The following is a 10,285-nucleotide window of genomic DNA, read 5'->3' on the forward strand; positions in this document are numbered from 1 at the left end:
GTGTTGACTGTGCATGAAAAAAGACTATCTTATGAGGATTAAAGTTTTATTCAGAATTGTTCCTTTAAGGAAGAAAAAAACATTTTTGAAAGTTTCAGTTGTTTTCCTGTTTAGCATTGAATGGTGCTTTTTTATCATACTGTTATTACACAGTTGTGTTTAATGTATTCCCTGCCATATGCATCTGAACTTCTTTTGTAGCTGATCTGTAGTGATGTTAATCTTGTTTTATACAATAATATCATAAAGGTTTAAAGTAATCTCATGTTTACTGGCAAGTCCCAGCACTCCCATTCTGCAATGCAAACAGTTGCTGTCTTCTTAAATGACATTCAAATAATGTAACAGAGTTTCAGTTTTGTTGAAAGTCCTAAGCTGAGTAGAAGAAAGTGTTTTTTCCTCCTCTGTAATATTTCAGCAAAAGAAGTTTGAAAAAATACTAGAAGAACTCGAAGAGGTACAAGGAGTTGCCGTATTACCTACACAATATTTTGTGTTGATTTTTCCCAAGGAGTTGAGTTCTTTCACTTCTATAGACCTTTCAGTATAAGGCAAGTTAATTATGGTTGCAACTTGCACCCAAGAGCAGATCCAGAGGAAAAGGCATCCTTTACAATATTGCCCAGTTTGCTTATGAAGCCATTAACAAGCTTCCCACCATTTTCCTCTAGCTCTTATTCCTTTCTTCATCCAGGCAAGCTTTGGTTGGCATCTGTAGATGTTTATTGTAACTCAGGTCTGGGGTAAGGCAAATGTACTGTGGCCCTATAAATCTAGATTAGCTGGAGCAGAGCTGCTGCTAAGGCTGAAAGGGTTACCCCCAAGTCTGTCAAGATTTCAGGACAGATCAATGCACAGTTTGTGCATGAAATTTTCTTGTCCTTTCAATTGGGGAAGCTTTTCTCTTTTAATGTTATGAACTTTTCAAATTGCTGCAGAGTTATCTCAGAAATGGATCCATACTTGTGGTAGGGCTGAATTTTGTATTCTTCAAGACTGTAAAAGAATTTTTTTATTTCACTATAGGGAACAGGTCAGAGGTTTACTAAACTCTAAATGTGAATTTCCAGAGTAATGATAAACATGTTTCATATGATTTATTTTTAATTCAGTGCCATAATTATGTTTGAAGACATCATTTTACTGCTACTGAATAGTACCTTGCTATGTAAGAAATGCCAGGACTCCAAATTGAGCAGGAGTTAGAGACATGTTTATACTGAGCATGGGTTGAAGTGAAAGATGTTTTCCTGAATCAAGCAAGACATAAACATTCAAGCATGAAGCACTGTAATTTAAATGCAGAATCATAGGTCTCATCCAATTCAATGCTAAAAGAGAACTGGAGCACCTTTTTTCTACACCTGTATAAAGCAGATGATACAAGTAGTTCATCCTCTGTTTGGGATCACAGTGGTGCAGGAATAAGGGCCTTTATTATGGGCTCAAATTTTGAAGGTCAGCTTTGAATTGAACTGAAAGCTGTAGCCTGATAGTACAAAAGGTAATAACTTGCTATTGATGCTCAGGTCAGAGTTTTGTCCTCTCTCTGTGTTGTCTCTGATAACTGATGCCACATAGAACCAAGACATAACCCTTGGTCTGACGTAATGAAAAAACAGTGAATCTCTTACTTTCTCTTCAAGAAATCTGTCTTGCAAGATTCAAGCTTATTGTTTTGTTGGGTTTTTTTGTGACCTGAGCTTAGCCAAAGCACCAAAAAAAATAAAACCTACTCAGAATGAGTAAGGAATATGACTCTGAAGGAAGATTCCTTTATTATATTTTCAATATTTCAGCCTCCTTGTTATATTATGAAAGTTCCTCATTTTATGTGTTAACATTAAACCAAATGTTTTTTTCAATGAAAATAGTTCCATCAAGAATAATATCTATAGATGAGAATCTTTTGTTATGTACCCTAAGTGCACAATCAGACTGCCAAGAAGCAAAATATTATCTGAATTAACTGTCTGTGGCTTGAAGGTTATAATTAACGCAGGTTAAGACTTCATTTAGATAATGAGTTGACCTGTACAGTGACATTGTCCCATTGAGATTAAGCCACTACTCTGAATTTCAAGGTTGCAGACTTTTAGATTGTTGATATGGAGAGTTTTAATTTGGTCATTTTCGGTCAGAGATGAAGAATGTCTATGACATTTTTTCTACAGCCTCTGAAATCTGTTGACAATGTAGAACTATCAAGTTTTACAGTCCTTGAAGAGACACTTGAAATAGGGGAATTAAGCTGACTTTCATGGCAAAGGTTGAAAAAAATGAAGCACTAAAATGGAAAGTTATGCTTGAGAGCTTTTGGAAGACAGTAGAGAGTGTTTGTTCATGCAAGTGAATGCAGCTGTAGCAAAATGTATTTCTACACCTGTAATAAAATGAAAAAATACCCCAACCCAACAAATGGTTTCTTAAAAATATTTATAGCTTACAGTGCAAGGTTGCTGTCAGCAGAAGATTTTTGTCTTTGAGTCATTCAAAGGGAAAGAGAAAATGGATGTGTCCTCCCAAGAAGGGAGCAAGCATTATTAATGAGTTGGCAGGATAATGCTAGCAAACAGAATTTTTGGTGGAACTTTTCTCTTGGAGGACTCTATGAACAATGTCTTTTGCAGGATGTCCCACCTCCAGTGTGAGGGGTGATCTTGATTATGAGAATGAATCTGAATTATTCTCAACTCACTAGAAATTCAGGTCTTCTCTAGTTCTACATCATTCATTTTATGATTCTGTTTCTACCTCTTCTTCCCACCAGGGAACTCTTAGACACATCAATCTTCATCCCTCAGGAAAGCTGCTATGACATCTTTTTGTTACATTTCCCAGCTCAGGATGTTCCCAGATGAGTCTTGTTTTGGGTAAGAAGCTCTTAATAAGCACCATACACCAGGACATCTATTTCTTTCCCTTCCCTCTCCTGAGACATGGATGAGATGGATGATTGGTTGGTTTCCTCCATGTCTGCATCTCATTTCAGAAGCTTTTGTGTAGTTCTCCAGCCTCAAGGAAGAACATTTAGCTACCTGAAACTAGAATTTCTGGAGAGCTGCTGCTGAGCTTACAGCATTGCAACGAAGGGAAGAGGCCTTGTTTGCATGTTTACATGTTCTTGAGCTATTGTGCATTCCATACTGACCTTTCTTTTATTTCCATGCTTTGTTTTTTGGAATGACTTATATTCCCCTTTCTTTGGTACATGGTGGAAGGAGTGATAGGGCTAATTTATTTCTGTAATTGCCCAGCATGATCTTCACTTCTTCAGTTATGCCTCAGTTTCATTTTGTAGCTGGTGGAACAGTTCTTGGACATCTCAGTTACCAGATGAGTTTTTCAGAGAGGTATCGTTTTGCAACACTTGCATTTCAAGCTGAAAGAAAGTGCTGTAATTTCTGCCATAGACAATTTCTTGGAATAAAATCTTTTCAATTATGTTATTGACCTTTTGAAAATATGACGATAAATCTGGAATCTCCAAGTGATCAAATTGATGTATACCAAATAACCACAGGGAAACTACATGAGAAAATAACCTTTAGGAAAACATTTTTAGTGGTTTGTGATCTACATTTTCATGTTTAGGTATTGGATTTCTAATAGAGTTAAATTTACAAAGATATCAACAGATTCTTCATGATACTGACCCAAAAGAACTAAAATATTATTGTCATCAGAGCTTAGGTGTATTCATTGTATAGAAAGTTACTACTGAATGTGTGTCCTATTAAGAAATTCTTTCAAGTGTAATTTTTAGTGTATGTGCTATATTTCTTGCTTCAGTTTGTTGGCAGTAGAATTGCACTCACATGTAATGTCCTGACACTGATCTATGCTTGGTATTGTAGAGCAAGAAATCCTAGGTACAGATTAACTAGCTTCCTCCCTCTGTGCTTAGGAGATCAGATTCCTTCCTCCTTCCAGTTTGTGGTCCACATCTATTTCTAGTGTCTAGTGTAAAAAGGGTCTTGCATTTCCCATTGGTCTTACACATTTACCACCACAGCAACCTTACTAGCCTCACTGGTTACACCTGTTTTACAGTGCCTGCAATAGAGGGTCTGGGTCCATAGGGAAGAGGGCAGGCAGGGGCTGGGCTTCTCTCTCAGCTAGAGTTGAGATAATTCAGGAGATAAATCACTGAGATCAGAGGACTAGCCATGCCCTGAAAACAGGGTAGAAATAGAAGGAGAAAATGTCTTTTCAGCTTTGTGGGTGCCTGCTTGACTCAAGAACTTCCAGATGTATTGACCACTTTCTAGGGGCTGGTTCTCCAGCTCTGGTTTAGACAATTAGACCTTGAGCTAAGAGAGTTCCTCTTGCTGAGAGGAGATACCAACTGCACTAAGCACATAACCTGGCCAGTAGCATAAAGGCAAGGAAGACTGAAGGCTGCTTCCTGTCACTGGGTGATTTCAGCTACCTATATGTTCTGCTTAATTATATTATTTTTAATATGCACTTAACCTTGCCAACCTACTGGGTTGCACATCTGAAGTGTCAATAATAGCATGCTGGTGTTGCAAGCAATATTCAAAACTGTATACAGCTGTAAGAAATTAATACAGATGTTTCTAGAATACATATTACTGCATTTTTTTCTATATACTGGAGCTCAAAGTTGGATGGAAGATCTGAGTATGGTCATTAGTGAACCTCAGAGGTTAGAGAGGTGGGAGAGTTCATGAACTGCTACAGTCTAGTAATTCACAGCATGAAATTCAATTGTTAGTGTCCATAAATGTTTCCAATGCATTGTGTGTTGCTGCAATGTCCTGGTACTGCAATCAACAATGTAAGAGAAAATTTATGAAGTGAACCTGTAAATAACTATGTAAGTTCTCAAGTGGTGTTGCTGAGTTAATATGTTGTTAATATATAATACTGTGTTATGAAGCAGTAAAGAACTTAACTTACTGGCTGTGCTTATCACCAGGGGACATTTTGCTGTCACTGTATTGGAACATCAGATTGGTTATTTTAATTTTTATCTGCCCTTTTTTATTCCTCTAAACACACAACCAACGTGATGGCATCACAGCCAGACCTGATTTTCTGCACTTTGTTATCTGAATGTGCTTTCAAATGTAGCAAGAGAATGGTTTGATGTTGCTACCTGCTGTTTTGTCTCTGAGTTTTGATGACAAAATGGTGTGTTTTCACATCAAGGCTGCCTTTGGGGCCATTTCAGTGCAAGCCATAACCCACACGTGTCTGCAGCCAAGTGCTTTGCCAGGATGAGTGGCTGCAGAAAGAGGGAGAGTTCTATTTCAGTGTCATGAGAAACACCCAAAACCTGAGATGAAGTTGTTGTTTGTCCTTGTCTTTGCCTGATTAAAAGGATTCTCTAAATAAAGAACAAAATACTTTCTCCATCTCTTTTTCCCCACTACCCCCATGTCCCCAAAAGACAGCCAGCAGCTCTGGCCAAGGGATCCTGCAAAGCTTCAGGAGGTACCAGGGTTTGGTATCACCCAGTGGAGTGTTACTTGGAGAGGTTTGTAATATGCTTTTCCCTGAAAGGATGTAAAAGTGGGATGCTCTCCTTCTTACTAGTAGCTTAGCCTTGCTTTTCTTTGAGACTGAACAGAGTTGAAAATGGGGGAGAAGGGGACAGTTTCTGCTTTTATCAACCATCACCACGTGGGTTGGGATTCAGCTTAGATGAGCTGGTAGCTGCTGTCCAGGATGGATTAATTTATGGAACTGAATAGTAGCATCCATGGAAAAGGCAAAAGTGTGGGGATTACTTAGGTAGGATGAGCATCAAGTGTGTGAGGCCAGGGAGCCATGGACAGGCAGGCAGGTCTCCCTGGCTTGCCTGTGCTGCAGCCACGCTCCTGCTGCCGGCTCTTCCTATGTGGCACATAGCTCCTGTCCTGCCTTTCCAGGCCTGTGTGCTGTGCAGGGAGTGATGGCTGCAAGGGGTAGCCCAGAAACTCTGTCTGGAATTGGTTCTCCTGTTACCTGCTCTGAGGTTAGGTTGTCCTGGTTCAGGTACATTGTCCCACCACCCTGCAGGGTTTTCATGTGGGTGGTTCAGCCTCCACAGGAAGTATGAGGACAGATAGAGGAGGGTCTGTGTGGTGGGAGGCGGACCAAAAGGTGCTGTGCTCCTGCTTCATATATTGCTCTGCCTAATGGTCATGCTACTGGCTTGCCCAGAGGGTGGGAAATATGCTGGAGCATCTTGGGAGCAACAGCAGTGCAGAGGTTGCATTCCCATGGCTTGGAGGGGCTGGTGGGCTGCACAAGTGGGCAGTCCAGCTGTGGACAGCAAGGGAAGGAAGTAGTTGCTTGTCACCTTCCTTTTTCTTCTTCTTCTTTTTCTTCTTCACTTTCCTTCTTCTGACAAAAGGTGCTCAAGAAGTTCTGACAGCAGGTGAAGTGAGGCAGGCAGGCAGAGGCTGCAAGGCCTTTTCCTCCCAGACTCAGGCTCCACCCTTCAGCAGAAATCTGCCTGTAATTCCAGCCAGTCAATGCTCACAAACTGCAGGAGATTGCACCAGCCAAAGCTGAGTGTCAGGGGGTACTGACTGGACGTGGCCCTGTTGCAGTCACATTTTGCTCTGTCTTCACGGTGAGCCCAACTACTGTCAAAAATGGGAGGAACTCTAAGCCAAGGGGTTGAGCTGAAAAACAGTGCCAAGCTGCTGCCTGTGCTCCTGGCACACTGTGACTGTGCCATCCATGCACAGCTCCAAGTACCCTGTCTCAGAGGAAAAAGGGGAAGAAAGAAAGATCTGCTGAAGGGCAGCAAACCCCTGTTAGAGGACATGGAAGAGCTTCTGCACAATCACTGGTTAAATGGACTCACTTTGGAAGAGGGAGAAGTCTGATGGTATATGGTAGAGATCACAGTGTGCAAAGGATTAAAGGAGCCAATTTACCATTATTTCATGGCACAGAATTTAGAAGGTAGCAAATCAAACATCCTGATTGAAAGCAGCAGGCTTGAGGCAAAGGAAAGGAAAGGATGCGGATTGTCCCAGCAGCACATCGTTAAGTTTTGGGGATTCATCCTGTGGCAGAATTTGGGCCACGGGCTGATTGCACTCCATGACCATACAAAGGCAAAGGTACAAAGTGACTTTTCTGTGGGAGCCACAGGAGCACTTCCTGGCAATGTCTGTCACAAAGGTGACATAAAGTATGTTCCCTGACAAATATTCACGGATGCTTGAACAGACTTGCTTTGATGGCCCTAGGGAGGGTGCTCCTCCCTACATCCTGTGGCTCCACCAAAATAGAGCTCTGCATTTTGGTTTCATTACTGCAGGTTTATATCCAATGATATCTGCCCTAGGTGTTCCTGCTGCAGCAGGGGGGTTGGACTCAATGATCTTCAGATGTCCCTTCCAACCCCTATGATTCTATGACAGGAATTTCAAGGCACTGAAGAAGGGATTTTGCCTTTCTTTGAAGGTCATACCTATAAATGGCATAAAAATAGTTATCTGAGTGAATCAAAGGTTAGTTCTTTTAGCTTTTTTCAAAGCCAGAATAGAAGATTTTTTTTTTTGGCCTTTATTTCATAGCTGTTACTCTGATATACTGAAAAAGACACAACAGGTTTTGATAAAAAATTATGAGCAAAAAGTTATTTTTAGGTCAGAAGGAAAACTATAGAATCAGAAAGAGCACAATAACAGACACACTCTACATGGAGATGTGGAGATTAGTGAGGAGCTTTCTGCTTATGTTCAGCTTTTCCTGTAGTGGAAGCTGAATATGAAAGAAGAAATGAATCAAAATTTTTAAAAAGAAGAGGTTCTAGGTCATGTAGAAATTGTGTGTGGGTGTTTAAACAAGAGTTTTCCACTAGCAGTTCAACAGTGGTTTGAATCCCAATTTAAAATATTGGTTTCACTGTTGAATTAAACGAAGGCTCATTCTTTATCTGAGGTTGATATTCAGGAGTAAAATACTGGGAATCATGAGTACTCCTATGACATGGTGCTGGGGTAACATCTTACAGAGTTGGTGGAACCCTGGGGGGTTTGGTAGGTAGAAAGGATGGTGGAGTGGAGAAGGCAAGTATGTACTGTTGGAAAAGATGGATATTCACCTTGTGGAAGGGAGACCCCTTTTAGGATATTTCAGGGGGTCACCACAATTGAAGTTTTGGGTTAGATATTTTCCCCCCAATTCCTTCTCTTTGCTTTTAACTGTTAAGCAGAACAACAACAAAATCAGAAAGGGAGAGGACTCAATTGGACAAGGTTTGAAGCGGGTTGCTCACTGTTCTGATTCCTCTGGAGTATTATTTTTTATAATTTGACACTTCTAAAACTAATTTTGTGCTGGTAGCTGGGGAGAACCATCAATTTCAGCTACGCTGCCTATAAATAACTTCTCAGAATTTCCTTCTTCAAATATCGGGAAGGACACTGTTGTGTTTCCACTTGATATTTTGTGGAAAATCGTGTGCATAATTTTTCCACTTGGAATGGTTCATGCTTGATTTTAAAAGAATATTTTAAAAAATGACACATTTGCCTGTAGGAAGGAAAGCCGTGATGCTCTTAAAGGCTACATACATCTAGTGAAAGTCAAATGTCAGGCTTTAGTAAAATCCTGCTCTTTGCCTAAATGCCTCACCTCTGTACTAAGTGGTATACAGTGGTGTTTTTCCCATTTTCTGTTAAGACCTTTGAAAGCTTATATTGAGATCCAGAATAGCAAGTGATGTAGGGTGCACACAGAGCAAGTGAACAGCCAAGGTTTAAGCATCTTTTTCCCTCCCATTAGGAAAAGGCATTTAAATCAGGGTCTGCTGTATTTCAAAGACTCTTGAATACATGCTTGTACAGGAAGTGTCTCTATTTTTCTCTAGCCCCATTACTATTTTATTGTTTAGCCCAAGCAGTTGCTTTTCCAAAGAGACTGAGAAGTAGAAATTGAGACTCACATTCCTATCTTTCCATAGCAATATTTTTACTTGCTCCTCATCAATCTAGAGGTGACCTTCAAACAAGAAGGATTCTTGCCCGACAAATTAGACTGAGTCCTTGAAAGAGCTGTCCCAAAACCATGTACAAACTTTTTTGTTTGGATCTGAGCCTGAATTTCTACATCTCTGAATGTCTTCTTCACTGAATTCAGTATCAGTGGCCAGCATCCTTAAACTATAAAACCAGTCTTTGCCAAAATTATTTCCTAGGACAACATCTTCACTACCATGGTGAAATAAAAGCCTTTTAGCAAGAAATTTGTTTTTTTAAATAGAGATGAATCTTGAAATGTTTAGAATTTATCCTGTAATAGTTCTGTGGGTTTTGAAATCCTAGTGAAATGCATGGAAAGGTGTTTAGGGTTTTGTATGAATCAGTAGGCACAGGGCATAGTTTTGTGCCTGTCTCAGGAACCAACACGAATTACTGCTAAACAAAGCAGAGAATAAGAAGGAAAAAAGAAGAAAAAGGAAAAAAGAAGAAAATTATACTCCAGCTGAAAGTAATTTGCTGCTCTGTATCACACTAGCAGTAAGGTGGATCTGGGGATAATGAAAAAGTAAAAGTTTTCTTTTTTGAAGCCTTCCTGATGTTTATACAAAGGAAGTGGGATAAATGATAAAGGCATCATGAATTATGCAGAGATAAAACTGCCAGCTTTAAATAAGAAAGGGTTTGAAGTTGAAACTTTGAAGTTTTCTATTCCTGTTCCTTTCTCATCCAGTGCATAGTCTTCCACAAGGTGCAAAATAAGCACTGGATTTTAGTCTTAGGAAGTTTTGCATGGATATTGATTAGCATCAATGCTCTAGCACATCATGGTCATCTTTGAGGTGACAGGAAACCATGTGGCCTTTTGAAAAAATAGTGATGCTGTCAGCTTCTGTGGTGTGTCAAGCTGTTGAGCTGTGCTGACTTGAGGCTTCAAAGAGTGAAATGCAGTCACATTGTATCATGCAGTAGCTGGGGCACTGGTGCATGTGCAGGACCTTCATATCCACCAATATATCATTCCTGGGGCATTACATGAGCAGAGAAACTTCAGAGTACAGAACATAATAATTACAAGGATAATATTGGATGTATTTTAACTGAACTCAGCTGAGTAGAAATAGAAATAAACCAAGGTGGGTTTACATATGTTTTGTGCTTCCCTTGAGCATAGCTTGAGGGGTGGGACAGCTTCACGGCCATGCTTCCAAGGTGCAATGACTCTCCAAGACAGGCAAACAAAAATACAAGCAGTACATTAATATTCTGGCTGTACTCCAACTCTTTCATATTTTTTTTTGTTGGCTGCCACTGTCTGCATCTCCTAAGGA

The sequence above is a fragment of the Apus apus genome, chromosome 3 (assembly GCF_020740795.1).
Source record: "Apus apus isolate bApuApu2 chromosome 3, bApuApu2.pri.cur, whole genome shotgun sequence".
NCBI classification, from domain to species: domain Eukaryota; kingdom Metazoa; phylum Chordata; class Aves; order Apodiformes; family Apodidae; genus Apus; species Apus apus.